This window comes from Somniosus microcephalus, chromosome 19 (genome assembly GCF_052327205.1).
Source record: "Somniosus microcephalus isolate GS21.2 chromosome 19, FLI_Smic_1.0, whole genome shotgun sequence".
NCBI classification, from domain to species: domain Eukaryota; kingdom Metazoa; phylum Chordata; class Chondrichthyes; order Squaliformes; family Somniosidae; genus Somniosus; species Somniosus microcephalus.
This window is the reverse complement of record NC_141005.1, coordinates 23,695,121-23,709,751: the sequence shown is the minus strand read 5'-3', so window position 1 is coordinate 23,709,751 and position 14,631 is coordinate 23,695,121. Positions and strand designations below refer to the sequence as shown.

Here is a 14,631-nt window from a genome sequence, read left to right as displayed (position 1 = left end):
CTTCCGGTCACAAAAACACCCTTCGACCATTACCCTTTGTTTCCTGCCTCTGAGCCAATTTTGGATCCAACTTGCCACTTTGCCTTGGATCCCATGGGCTTTTACTTTCGTGACCAATCTGGCATGCGGGACCTTATCAAAAGCCTTGCTAAAATCCATATAGACTACATCAAAGGCACTACCCTCATCGACCCTCCTTGTTACCTCCTCGAAAAATTGAATTGCGTTAGTCAGACACGACCTTCCGTTAAGAAATCCATGCTGACTGTCCCTGATTAATCCGTGTCTTTCTAAATGAAGATTTCTCCTGTCCCTCAGAACTTTTTCCAATAATTTTCCCACCACCGAGGTTAGGCTGACTGGCCTGTAATTATGCGGTCTATCCCTCTCTCCCTTTTGAAAGAACGGTAGCACGTTAGCAGTCCTCCAGTGGTCGGGCACCACACCTGTAGCCAGAGAGGATTGTAAAATGATGGTGAGAGCCTGTGCTATTTGGTGTCTTACTTCCCTTAAGAGTGTGGGATAGATTTGATGCGGGCCTGGGTATTTGTCCAGTTTGAAAGATGCTACAGCCCTTAAGACTTGGTGTTTGAGCATGTTTATTTGATGTAATATTTGAATAGAAGGCAATGAAGGGTTGGGCTTGTAGTTTGTTTGTGTGGGAGGCAGAGCAGCAAGAAGAGGTGGAGGGGGGGTGGGGGGTTGCGGGAGGAGTAAAATTTGTAAATGTAAATTGAGTGTTGAATACTTGTATGAATGCGTAGAAGAGAAAAAAATGGGCGACAGCTTTAAGTAAAGAGAAAGCCAGTTAGCATATGCCTACGGCCATACTAGTCTGAATGCGCCCGATCTCGTCTGATCTCGGAAGCTAAGCAGAGTCAGGCCTGGTTAGTACTTGGATGGGAGACTGCCTGGGAATACCAGGTGCAGTAGGCTTTTGCTGCCGCCACAGGCTGCTCAACGTTTCGCGCACACACTGCTCTTAATCAATCAACATCCTTTTTGCTGCTCTCTCTCTCTCTCTCTCTCTCTCTCTCGCTTTCCTTTGACCATTTCTTCGCTGCACATTCTCCTGCTGCTACACAAATGCAAGGGGCTCCAGACACAGGGCCGAAATAAGCAGAAGAAGAAAATAAGATAGCCAAAATACACACACTGGCGGAGGGCCACCAGGACACAGCAGCAGAGAGGAGAGACAAGGTGCATAGAAAACTCGGAGGGACAAACAGCAACAGAACAAAGAAGAATGTAGAAAGAGCAGCAGTTAAATTCAGGAAAAAAGCAAAGCCAACTAGCATGCTGTTGAAATGCATGTGTGTTAATGCGAGGAGTGTTACAAATAAGATTGACGAGTTGCAGGCGCAAGTTGCCACATGGGGTTATGCAATAGTAGCCATAACGGAGACCTGGCTTCAAAATGGGCGGAATTGGAAACTAAACAATCCTGGCTACAATGTAATAACATTTGTAGAAGTCGTGTGGGCAGATGTCACATGATCAGGCAGAATCATAGAAATTTACAGCACAGAAGGAGGCCATTCGGCCCATCTTGTCCGTGCCAGCCGACAAAGAGCAATCCACCCAAATCCCACTTTACAGCACTTGGTCCGTAGCCTTGTAGGTTACGGCAGTTCAAGTGCATATCCAAGTACTTTTTAAACGTGATGAGGGTTTCTGCCTCTACCACCCTTTCAGGCAGTGCATTCCAGACCCCCACCATTCACTGGGTGAAAAAATGTCTCCTCAAATTCCCTGTAAACCTCCTACCAATTACTTGAAATCTATTATTGACCCTTCTGCTAAGGGAAATAGGTCCTTCCTATCCACTCTATCTCGGCCCCTCATAATTTTACACACCTCAATTAGGTCTCGCCTCAGCCTCCTGTGTTCCAAAGAAAACAACCCCAGCCTATCCAATCTTTCCTCATAACTAAAATTCCCCAGCCCAGGCAACATCCTCGGAAATCTCCTCTGCACCTTCTCTAGTGCAATCGCATCCTTCTTGTAATGTGGTGACCAGAACTGCACGCGGCACTCTAGCTGCGGCCTAACTAGTGTTTTATACAGTTGAAGCATAACCTCCCTGCTCTTATATTCTACGCCTCGGCTAATAAAGGCAAGTATCCCGTATGCCTGCTTAACCACTTTATCTACCTGTCCTGCTACCTTCAGGGATCTGTGGACATGCACGCCAAGGTCCCGCTGATCCTCTGCATTTCTCAGTGTCCTACCATTTATTGTGTATTCCAACTGAATTCCATTTGCCACTGTTCTGCCCACTAGACGAGTCCATTGATATCTTCCTGCAGTCTACAGCATTCTGTTTCATTATTAACCACACGGCCAATTTTTGTATCATCTGCAAACTTCTTAATCATACTTCCTACATTCAAATCCAAATCATTGATATATACCAGAAAAAGCAAAGGGCCCAGTACTGAGTCGGTGCAGGCTCGATGGGCCGAAATGGCCTCTATCTGCACTGTGGGGTTTCTGTGATTCTGTGAGCCCTGCGGAACCCCACTGGAAACAGCCTTCCGGTCACAAAAACACCCTTCGACCATTACCCTTTGTTTCCTGCCTCTGAGCCAATTTTGGATCCAACTTGCCACTTTGCCTTGGATCCCATGGGCTTTTACTTTCGTGACCAATCTGGCATGCGGGACCTTATCAAAAGCCTTGCTAAAATCCATATAGACTACATCAAAGGCACTACCCTCATCGACCCTCCTTGTTACCTCCTCGAAAAATTGAATTGCGTTAGTCAGACACGACCTTCCGTTAAGAAATCCATGCTGACTGTCCCTGATTAATCCGTGTCTTTCTAAATGAAGATTTCTCCTGTCCCTCAGAACTTTTTCCAATAATTTTCCCACCACCGAGGTTAGGCTGACTGGCCTGTAATTATGCGGTCTATCCCTCTCTCCCTTTTGAAAGAACGGTAGCACGTTAGCAGTCCTCCAGTGGTCAGGCACCACACCTGTAGCCAGAGAGGATTGTAAAATGATGGTGAGAGCCTGTGCTATTTGGTGTCTTACTTCTCTTAAGAGTGTGGGATAGATTTGATGCGGGCCTGGGTATTTGTCCAGTTTGAAAGATGCTACAGCCCTTAAGACTTGGTGTTTGAGCATGTTTATTTGATGTAATATTTGAATAGAAGGCAATGAAGGGTTGGGCTTGTAGTTTGTTTGTGTGGGAGGCAGAGCAGCAAGAAGAGGTGGAGGGGGGGTGGGGGGTTGCGGGAGGAGTAAAATTTGTAAATGTAAATTGAGTGTTGAATACTTGTATGAATGCGTAGAAGAGAAAAAAATGGGCGACAGCTTTAAGTAAAGAGAAAGCCAGCCAGCATATGCCTACAGCCATACTAGTCTGAATGCGCCCGATCTCGTCTGATCTCGGAAGCTAAGCAGAGTCAGGCCTGGTTAGTACTTGGATGGGAGACCGCCTGGGAATACCAGGTGCAGTAGGCTTTTGCTGCCGCCACAGGCTGCTCAACGTTTTGCACACACACGCGCACACACTGCTCTTAATCAATCAACATCCTTTTTGCTGCTCTCTCTCTCTCTCTCTGTCTCTCTCTCTCGCTTTCCTTTGACCATTTCTTCGCTGCACATTCTCCTGCTGCTACACAAATGCAAGGGGCTCCAGACACAGGGCCGAAATAAGCAGAAGAAGAAAATAAGATAGCCAAAATACACACACTGGCGGAGGGCCACCAGGACACAGCAGCAGAGAGGAGAGACAAGGTGCATAGAAAACTCGGAGGGACAAACAGCAACAGAACAAAGAAGAATGTAGAAAGAGCAGCAGTTAAATTCAGGAAAAAAGCAAAGCCAACTAGCATGCTGTTGAAATGCATGTGTGTTAATGCGAGGAGTGTTACAAATAAGATTGACGAGTTGCAGGCGCAAGTTGCCACATGGGGTTATGCAATAGTAGCCATAACGGAGACCTGGCTTCAAAATGGGAGGAATTGGAAACTAAACAATCCTGGCTACAATGTAATAACATTTGTAGAAGTCGTGTGGGCAGATGTCACATGATCAGGCAGAATCATAGAAATTTACAGCACAGAAGGAGGCCATTCGGCCCATCTTGTCCGTGCCAGCCGACAAAGAGCAATCCACCCAAATCCCACTTTACAGCACTTGGTCCGTAGCCTTGTAGGTTACGGCAGTTCAAGTGCATATCCAAGTACTTTTTAAACGTGATGAGGGTTTCTGCCTCTACCACCCTTTCAGGCAGTGCATTCCAGACCCCCACCATTCACTGGGTGAAAAAATGTCTCCTCAAATTCCCTGTAAACCTCCTACCAATTACTTGAAATCTATTATTGACCCTTCTGCTAAGGGAAATAGGTCCTTCCTATCCACTCTATCTCGGCCCCTCATAATTTTACACACCTCAATTAGGTCTCGCCTCAGCCTCCTGTGTTCCAAAGAAAACAACCCCAGCCTATCCAATCTTTCCTCATAACTAAAATTCCCCAGCCCAGGCAACATCCTCGGAAATCTCCTCTGCACCTTCTCTCGTGCAATCGCATCCTTCTTGTAATGTGGTGACCAGAACTGCACGCGGCACTCTAGCTGCGGCCTAACTAGTGTTTTATACAGTTGAAGCATAACCTCCCCGCTCTTATATTCTACGCCTCGGCTAATAAAGGCAAGTATCCCGTATGCCTGCTTAACCACTTTATCTACCTGTCCTGCTACCTTCAGGGATCTGTGGACATGCACTCCAAGGTCCCGCTGATCCTCTGCATTTCTCAGTGTCCTACCATTTATTGTGTATTCCAACTGAATTCCATTTGCCACTGTTCTGCCCACTAGACGAGTCCATTGATATCTTCCTGCAGTCTACAGCATTCTGTTTCATTATTAACCACACGGCCAATTTTTGTATCATCTGCAAACTTCTTAATCATACTTCCTACATTCAAATCCAAATCATTGATATATACCAGAAAAAGCAAAGGGCCCAGTACTGAGTCGGTGCAGGCTCGATGGGCCGAAATGGCCTCTATCTGCACTGTGGGGTTTCTGTGATTCTGTGAGCCCTGCGGAACCCCACTGGAAACAGCCTTCCGGTCACAAAAACACCCTTCGACCATTACCCTTTGTTTCCTGCCTCTGAGCCAATTTTGGATCCAACTTGCCACTTTGCCTTGGATCCCATGGGCTTTTACTTTCGTGACCAATCTGGCATGCGGGACCTTATCAAAAGCCTTGCTAAAATCCATATAGACTACATCAAAGGCACTACCCTCATCGACCCTCCTTGTTACCTCCTCGAAAAATTGAATTGCGTTAGTCAGACACGACCTTCCGTTAAGAAATCCATGCTGACTGTCCCTGATTAATCCGTGTCTTTCTAAATGAAGATTTCTCCTGTCCCTCAGAACTTTTTCCAATAATTTTCCCACCACCGAGGTTAGGCTGACTGGCCTGTAATTATGCGGTCTATCCCTCTCTCCCTTTTGAAAGAACGGTAGCACGTTAGCAGTCCTCCAGTGGTCGGGCACCACACCTGTAGCCAGAGAGGATTGTAAAATGATGGTGAGAGCCTGTGCTATTTGGTGTCTTACTTCCCTTAAGAGTGTGGGATAGATTTGATGCGGGCCTGGGTATTTGTCCAGTTTGAAAGATGCTACAGCCCTTAAGACTTGGTGTTTGAGCATGTTTATTTGATGTAATATTTGAATAGAAGGCAATGAAGGGTTGGGCTTGTAGTTTGTTTGTGTGGGAGGCAGAGCAGCAAGAAGAGGTGGAGGGGGGGTGGGGGGTTGCGGGAGGAGTAAAATTTGTAAATGTAAATTGAGTGTTGAATACTTGTATGAATGCGTAGAAGAGAAAAAAATGGGCGACAGCTTTAAGTAAAGAGAAAGCCAGCTAGCATATGCCTACGGCCATACTAGTCTGAATGCGCCTGATCTCGGAAGCTAAGCAGAGTCAGGCCTGGTTAGTACTTGGATGGGAGACCGCCTGGGAATACCAGGTGCTGTAGGCTTTTGCTGCCGCCACAGGCTGCTCAACGTTTTGCACACACACGCGCACACACTGCTCTTAATCAATCAACATCCTTTTTGCTGCTCTCTCTCTCTCTCTCTCTCTCTCTCTCTCTCGCTTTCCTTTGACCATTTCTTCGCTGCACATTCTCCTGCTGCTACACAAATGCAAGGGGCTCCAGACACAGGGCCGAAATAAGCAGAAGAAGAAAATAAGATAGCCAAAATACACACACTGGCGGAGGGCCACCAGGACACAGCAGCAGAGAGGAGAGACAAGGTGCATAGAAAACTCGGAGGGACAAACAGCAACAGAACAAAGAAGAATGTAGAAAGAGCAGCAGTTAAATTCAGGAAAAAAGCAAAGCCAACTAGCATGCTGTTGAAATGCATGTGTGTTAATGCGAGGAGTGTTACAAATAAGATTGACGAGTTGCAGGCGCAAGTTGCCACATGGGGTTATGCAATAGTAGCCATAACGGAGACCTGGCTTCAAAATGGGCGGAATTGGAAACTAAACAATCCTGGCTACAATGTAATAACATTTGTAGAAGTCGTGTGGGCAGATGTCACATGATCAGGCAGAATCATAGAAATTTACAGCACAGAAGGAGGCCATTCGGCCCATCTTGTCCGTGCCAGCCGACAAAGAGCAATCCACCCAAATCCCACTTTACAGCACTTGGTCCGTAGCCTTGTAGGTTACGGCAGTTCAAGTGCATATCCAAGTACTTTTTAAACGTGATGAGGGTTTCTGCCTCTACCACCCTTTCAGGCAGTGCATTCCAGACCCCCACCATTCACTGGGTGAAAAAATGTCTCCTCAAATTCCCTGTAAACCTCCTACCAATTACTTGAAATCTATTATTGACCCTTCTGCTAAGGGAAATAGGTCCTTCCTATCCACTCTATCTCGGCCCCTCATAATTTTACACACCTCAATTAGGTCTCGCCTCAGCCTCCTGTGTTCCAAAGAAAACAACCCCAGCCTATCCAATCTTTCCTCATAACTAAAATTCCCCAGCCCAGGCAACATCCTCGGAAATCTCCTCTGCACCTTCTCTCGTGCAATCGCATCCTTCTTGTAATGTGGTGACCAGAACTGCACGCGGCACTCTAGCTGCGGCCTAACTAGTGTTTTATACAGTTGAAGCATAACCTCCCCGCTCTTATATTCTACGCCTCGGCTAATAAAGGCAAGTATCCCGTATGCCTGCTTAACCACTTTATCTACCTGTCCTGCTACCTTCAGGGATCTGTGGACATGCACTCCAAGGTCCCGCTGATCCTCTGCATTTCTCAGTGTCCTACCATTTATTGTGTATTCCAACTGAATTCCATTTGCCACTGTTCTGCCCACTAGACGAGTCCATTGATATCTTCCTGCAGTCTACAGCATTCTGTTTCATTATTAACCACACGGCCAATTTTTGTATCATCTGCAAACTTCTTAATCATACTTCCTACATTCAAATCCAAATCATTGATATATACCAGAAAAAGCAAAGGGCCCAGTACTGAGTCGGTGCAGGCTCGATGGGCCGAAATGGCCTCTATCTGCACTGTGGGGTTTCTGTGATTCTGTGAGCCCTGCGGAACCCCACTGGAAACAGCCTTCCGGTCACAAAAACACCCTTCGACCATTACCCTTTGTTTCCTGCCTCTGAGCCAATTTTGGATCCAACTTGCCACTTTGCCTTGGATCCCATGGGCTTTTACTTTCGTGACCAATCTGGCATGCGGGACCTTATCAAAAGCCTTGCTAAAATCCATATAGACTACATCAAAGGCACTACCCTCATCGACCCTCCTTGTTACCTCCTCGAAAAATTGAATTGCGTTAGTCAGACACGACCTTCCGTTAAGAAATCCATGCTGACTGTCCCTGATTAATCCGTGTCTTTCTAAATGAAGATTTCTCCTGTCCCTCAGAACTTTTTCCAATAATTTTGCCACCACCGAGGTTAGGCTGACTGGCCTGTAATTATGCGGTCTATCCCTCTCTCCCTTTTGAAAGAACGGTAGCACGTTAGCAGTCCTCCAGTGGTCGGGCACCACACCTGTAGCCAGAGAGGATTGTAAAATGATGGTGAGAGCCTGTGCTATTTGGTGTCTTACTTCCCTTAAGAGTGTGGGATAGATTTGATGCGGGCCTGGGTATTTGTCCAGTTTGAAAGATGCTACAGCCCTTAAGACTTGGTGTTTGAGCATGTTTATTTGATGTAATATTTGAATAGAAGGCAATGAAGGGTTGGGCTTGTAGTTTGTTTGTGTGGGAGGCAGAGCAGCAAGAAGAGGTGGAGGGGGGGTGGGGGGTTGCGGGAGGAGTAAAATTTGTAAATGTAAATTGAGTGTTGAATACTTGTATGAATGCGTAGAAGAGAAAAAAATGGGCGACAGCTTTAAGTAAAGAGAAAGCCAGTTAGCATATGCCTACGGCCATACTAGTCTGAATGCGCCCGATCTCGTCTGATCTCGGAAGCTAAGCAGAGTCAGGCCTGGTTAGTACTTGGATGGGAGACTGCCTGGGAATACCAGGTGCAGTAGGCTTTTGCTGCCGCCACAGGCTGCTCAACGTTTCGCGCACACACTGCTCTTAATCAATCAACATCCTTTTTGCTGCTCTCTCTCTCTCTCTCTCTCGCTTTCCTTTGACCATTTCTTCGCTGCACATTCTCCTGCTGCTACACAAATGCAAGGGGCTCCAGACACAGGGCCGAAATAAGCAGAAGAAGAAAATAAGATAGCCAAAATACACACACTGGCGGAGGGCCACCAGGACACAGCAGCAGAGAGGAGAGACAAGGTGCATAGAAAACTCGGAGGGACAAACAGCAACAGAACAAAGAAGAATGTAGAAAGAGCAGCAGTTAAATTCAGGAAAAAAGCAAAGCCAACTAGCATGCTGTTGAAATGCATGTGTGTTAATGCGAGGAGTGTTACAAATAAGATTGACGAGTTGCAGGCGCAAGTTGCCACATGGGGTTATGCAATAGTAGCCATAACGGAGACCTGGCTTCAAAATGGGCGGAATTGGAAACTAAACAATCCTGGCTACAATGTAATAACATTTGTAGAAGTCGTGTGGGCAGATGTCACATGATCAGGCAGAATCATAGAAATTTACAGCACAGAAGGAGGCCATTCGGCCCATCTTGTCCGTGCCAGCCGACAAAGAGCAATCCACCCAAATCCCACTTTACAGCACTTGGTCCGTAGCCTTGTAGGTTACGGCAGTTCAAGTGCATATCCAAGTACTTTTTAAACGTGATGAGGGTTTCTGCCTCTACCACCCTTTCAGGCAGTGCATTCCAGACCCCCACCATTCACTGGGTGAAAAAATGTCTCCTCAAATTCCCTGTAAACCTCCTACCAATTACTTGAAATCTATTATTGACCCTTCTGCTAAGGGAAATAGGTCCTTCCTATCCACTCTATCTCGGCCCCTCATAATTTTACACACCTCAATTAGGTCTCGCCTCAGCCTCCTGTGTTCCAAAGAAAACAACCCCAGCCTATCCAATCTTTCCTCATAACTAAAATTCCCCAGCCCAGGCAACATCCTCGGAAATCTCCTCTGCACCTTCTCTAGTGCAATCGCATCCTTCTTGTAATGTGGTGACCAGAACTGCACGCGGCACTCTAGCTGCGGCCTAACTAGTGTTTTATACAGTTGAAGCATAACCTCCCTGCTCTTATATTCTACGCCTCGGCTAATAAAGGCAAGTATCCCGTATGCCTGCTTAACCACTTTATCTACCTGTCCTGCTACCTTCAGGGATCTGTGGACATGCACGCCAAGGTCCCGCTGATCCTCTGCATTTCTCAGTGTCCTACCATTTATTGTGTATTCCAACTGAATTCCATTTGCCACTGTTCTGCCCACTAGACGAGTCCATTGATATCTTCCTGCAGTCTACAGCATTCTGTTTCATTATTAACCACACGGCCAATTTTTGTATCATCTGCAAACTTCTTAATCATACTTCCTACATTCAAATCCAAATCATTGATATATACCAGAAAAAGCAAAGGGCCCAGTACTGAGTCGGTGCAGGCTCGATGGGCCGAAATGGCCTCTATCTGCACTGTGGGGTTTCTGTGATTCTGTGAGCCCTGCGGAACCCCACTGGAAACAGCCTTCCGGTCACAAAAACACCCTTCGACCATTACCCTTTGTTTCCTGCCTCTGAGCCAATTTTGGATCCAACTTGCCACTTTGCCTTGGATCCCATGGGCTTTTACTTTCGTGACCAATCTGGCATGCGGGACCTTATCAAAAGCCTTGCTAAAATCCATATAGACTACATCAAAGGCACTACCCTCATCGACCCTCCTTGTTACCTCCTTGAAAAATTGAATTGCGTTAGTCAGACACGACCTTCCGTTAAGAAATCCATGCTGACTGTCCCTGATTAATCCGTGTCTTTCTAAATGAAGATTTCTCCTGTCCCTCAGAACTTTTTCCAATAATTTTCCCACCACCGAGGTTAGGCTGACTGTCCTGTAATTATGCGGTCTATCCCTCTCTCCCTTTTGAAAGAACGGTAGCACGTTAGCAGTCCTCCAGTGGTCGGGCACCACACCTGTAGCCAGAGAGGATTGTAAAATGATGGTGAGAGCCTGTGCTATTTGGTGTCTTACTTCTCTTAAGAGTGTGGGATAGATTTGATGCGGGCCTGGGTATTTGTCCAGTTTGAAAGATGCTACAGCCCTTAAGACTTGGTGTTTGAGCATGTTTATTTGATGTAATATTTGAATAGAAGGCAATGAAGGGTTGGGCTTGTAGTTTGTTTGTGTGGGAGGCAGAGCAGCAAGAAGAGGTGGAGGGGGGGTGGGGGGTTGCGGGAGGAGTAAAATTTGTAAATGTAAATTGAGTGTTGAATACTTGTATGAATGCGTAGAAGAGAAAAAAATGGGCGACAGCTTTAAGTAAAGAGAAAGCCAGCTAGCATATGCCTACGGCCATACTAGTCTGAATGCGCCCGATCTCGTCTGATCTCGGAAGCTAAGCAGAGTCAGGCCTGGTTAGTACTTGGATGGGAGACTGCCTGGGAATACCGGGTGCAGTAGGCTTTTGCTGCCGCCACAGGCTGCTCAACGTTTTGCACACACACGCGCACACACTGCTCTTAATCAATCAACATCCTTTTTGCTGCTCTCTCTCTCTCTCTCTCTGTCTCTCTCTCTCGCTTTCCTTTGACCATTTCTTCGCTGCACATTCTCCTGCTGCTACACAAATGCAAGGGGCTCCAGACACAGGGCCGAAATAAGCAGAAGAAGAAAATAAGATAGCCAAAATACACACACTGGCGGAGGGCCACCAGGACACAGCAGCAGAGAGGAGAGACAAGGTGCATAGAAAACTCGGAGGGACAAACAGCAACAGAACAAAGAAGAATGTAGAAAGAGCAGCAGTTAAATTCAGGAAAAAAGCAAAGCCAACTAGCATGCTGTTGAAATGCATGTGTGTTAATGCGAGGAGTGTTACAAATAAGATTGACGAGTTGCAGGCGCAAGTTGCCACATGGGGTTATGCAATAGTAGCCATAACGGAGACCTGGCTTCAAAATGGGCGGAATTGGAAACTAAACAATCCTGGCTACAATGTAATAACATTTGTAGAAGTCGTGTGGGCAGATGTCACATGATCAGGCAGAATCATAGAAATTTACAGCACAGAAGGAGGCCATTCGGCCCATCTTGTCCGTGCCAGCCGACAAAGAGCAATCCACCCAAATCCCACTTTACAGCACTTGGTCCGTAGCCTTGTAGGTTACGGCAGTTCAAGTGCATATCCAAGTACTTTTTAAACGTGATGAGGGTTTCTGCCTCTACCACCCTTTCAGGCAGTGCATTCCAGACCCCCACCATTCACTGGGTGAAAAAATGTCTCCTCAAATTCCCTGTAAACCTCCTACCAATTACTTGAAATCTATTATTGACCCTTCTGCTAAGGGAAATAGGTCCTTCCTATCCACTCTATCTCGGCCCCTCATAATTTTACACACCTCAATTAGGTCTCGCCTCAGCCTCCTGTGTTCCAAAGAAAACAACCCCAGCCTATCCAATCTTTCCTCATAACTAAAATTCCCCAGCCCAGGCAACATCCTCGGAAATCTCCTCTGCACCTTCTCTAGTGCAATCGCATCCTTCTTGTAATGTGGTGACCAGAACTGCACGCGGCACTCTAGCTGCGGCCTAACTAGTGTTTTATACAGTTGAAGCATAACCTCCCCGCTCTTATATTCTACGCCTCGGCTAATAAAGGCAAGTATCCCGTATGCCTGCTTAACCACTTTATCTACCTGTCCTGCTACCTTCAGGGATCTGTGGACATGCACTCCAAGGTCCCGCTGATCCTCTGCATTTCTCAGTGTCCTACCATTTATTGTGTATTCCAACTGAATTCCATTTGCCACTGTTCTGCCCACTAGACGAGTCCATTGATATCTTCCTGCAGTCTACAGCATTCTGTTTCATTATTAACCACACGGCCAATTTTTGTATCATCTGCAAACTTCTTAATCATACTTCCTACATTCAAATCCAAATCATTGATATATACCAGAAAAAGCAAAGGGCCCAGTACTGAGTCGGTGCAGGCTCGATGGGCCGAAATGGCCTCTATCTGCACTGTGGGGTTTCTGTGATTCTGTGAGCCCTGCGGAACCCCACTGGAAACAGCCTTCCGGTCACAAAAACACCCTTCGACCATTACCCTTTGTTTCCTGCCTCTGAGCCAATTTTGGATCCAACTTGCCACTTTGCCTTGGATCCCATGGGCTTTTACTTTCGTGACCAATCTGGCATGCGGGACCTTATCAAAAGCCTTGCTAAAATCCATATAGACTACATCAAAGGCACTACCCTCATCGACCCTCCTTGTTACCTCCTCGAAAAATTGAATTGCGTTAGTCAGACACGACCTTCCGTTAAGAAATCCATGCTGACTGTCCCTGATTAATCCGTGTCTTTCTAAATGAAGATTTCTCCTGTCCCTCAGAACTTTTTCCAATAATTTTCCCACCACCGAGGTTAGGCTGACTGGCCTGTAATTATGCGGTCTATCCCTCTCTCCCTTTTGAAAGAACGGTAGCACGTTAGCAGTCCTCCAGTGGTCGGGCACCACACCTGTAGCCAGAGAGGATTGTAAAATGATGGTGAGAGCCTGTGCTATTTGGTGTCTTACTTCTCTTAAGAGTGTGGGATAGATTTGATGCGGGCCTGGGTATTTGTCCAGTTTGAAAGATGCTACAGCCCTTAAGACTTGGTGTTTGAGCATGTTTATTTGATGTAATATTTGAATAGAAGGCAATGAAGGGTTGGGCTTGTAGTTTGTTTGTGTGGGAGGCAGAGCAGCAAGAAGAGGTGGAGGGGGGGTGGGGGGTTGCGGGAGGAGTAAAATTTGTAAATGTAAATTGAGTGTTGAATACTTGTATGAATGCGTAGAAGAGAAAAAAATGGGCGACAGCTTTAAGTAAAGAGAAAGCCAGCTAGCATATGCCTACGGCCATACTAGTCTGAATACGCCCGATCTCGTCTGATCTCTGGAAGCTAAGCAGAGTCAGGCCTGGTTAGTACTTGGATGGGAGACTGCCTGGGAATACCGGGTGCAGTAGGCTTTTGCTGCCGCCACAGGCTGCTCAACGTTTTGCACACACACGCGCACACACTGCTCTTAATCAATCAACATCCTTTTTGCTGCTCTCTCTCTCTCTCTCTCTCTCTCTCTCGCTTTCCTTTGACCATTTCTTCGCTGCACATTCTCCTGCTGCTACACAAATGCAAGGGGCTCCAGACACAGGGCCGAAATAAGCAGAAGAAGAAAATAAGATAGCCAAAATACACACACTGGCGGAGGGCCACCAGGACACAGCAGCAGAGAGGAGAGACAAGGTGCATAGAAAACTCGGAGGGACAAACAGCAACAGAACAAAGAAGAATGTCGAAAGAGCAGCAGTTAAATTCAGGAAAAAAGCAAAGCCAACTAGCATGCTGTTGAAATGCATGTGTGTTAATGCGAGGAGTGTTACAAATAAGATTGACGAGTTGCAGGCGCAAGTTGCCACATGGGGTTATGCAATAGTAGCCATAACGGAGACCTGGCTTCAAAATGGGCGGAATTGGAAACTAAACAATCCTGGCTACAATGTAATAACATTTGTAGAAGTCGTGTGGGCAGATGTCACATGATCAGGCAGAATCATAGAAATTTACAGCACAGAAGGAGGCCATTCGGCCCCTCTTGTCCGTGCCAGCCGACAAAGAGCAATCCACCCAAATCCCACTTTACAGCACTTGGTCCGTAGCCTTGTAGGTTACGGCAGTTCAAGTGCATATCCAAGTACTTTTTAAACGTGATGAGGGTTTCTGCCTCTACCACCCTTTCAGGCAGTGCATTCCAGACCCCCACCATTCACTGGGTGAAAAAATGTCTCCTCAAATTCCCTGTAAACCTCCTACCAATTACTTGAAATCTATTATTGACCCTTCTGCTAAGGGAAATAGGTCCTTCCTATCCACTCTATCTCGGCCCCTCATAATTTTACACACCTCAATTAGGTCTCGCCTCAGCCTCCTGTGTTCCAAAGAAAACAACCCCAGCCTATCCAATCTTTCCTCAT

General features: G+C 46.5%; 4 non-coding genes and 2 pseudogenes across 4 annotated transcripts; all 6 read left to right on the top strand.

Annotated features, from left to right (window-relative positions):
• The first annotated feature begins 817 nt into the window (after window positions 1-817).
• Window positions 818-936, top strand: LOC147104055 (5S ribosomal RNA). Its single transcript, XR_015072710.1, has one exon. It is a non-coding gene; the product is annotated as a 5S ribosomal RNA (ribosomal RNA).
• Window positions 937-3,351: 2,415 nt separating this feature from the next.
• Window positions 3,352-3,470, top strand: LOC147104054 (5S ribosomal RNA). The gene has a single exon (XR_015072446.1). It is a non-coding gene; the product is annotated as a 5S ribosomal RNA (ribosomal RNA).
• A 2,427-nt stretch (window positions 3,471-5,897) lies between these two features.
• LOC147104053 (5S ribosomal RNA) lies at window positions 5,898-6,006 on the top strand (annotated as a pseudogene).
• Window positions 6,007-8,435: 2,429 nt separating this feature from the next.
• LOC147104052 (5S ribosomal RNA) lies at window positions 8,436-8,554 on the top strand. Its single transcript, XR_015072709.1, has one exon. It is a non-coding gene; the product is annotated as a 5S ribosomal RNA (ribosomal RNA).
• A 2,407-nt stretch (window positions 8,555-10,961) lies between these two features.
• On the top strand, window positions 10,962-11,080 carry LOC147104051 (5S ribosomal RNA). Its single transcript, XR_015072811.1, has one exon. It is a non-coding gene; the product is annotated as a 5S ribosomal RNA (ribosomal RNA).
• Window positions 11,081-13,509: 2,429 nt separating this feature from the next.
• On the top strand, window positions 13,510-13,629 carry LOC147104050 (5S ribosomal RNA; annotated as a pseudogene).
• The last annotated feature ends 1,002 nt before the right edge of the window (window positions 13,630-14,631 follow it).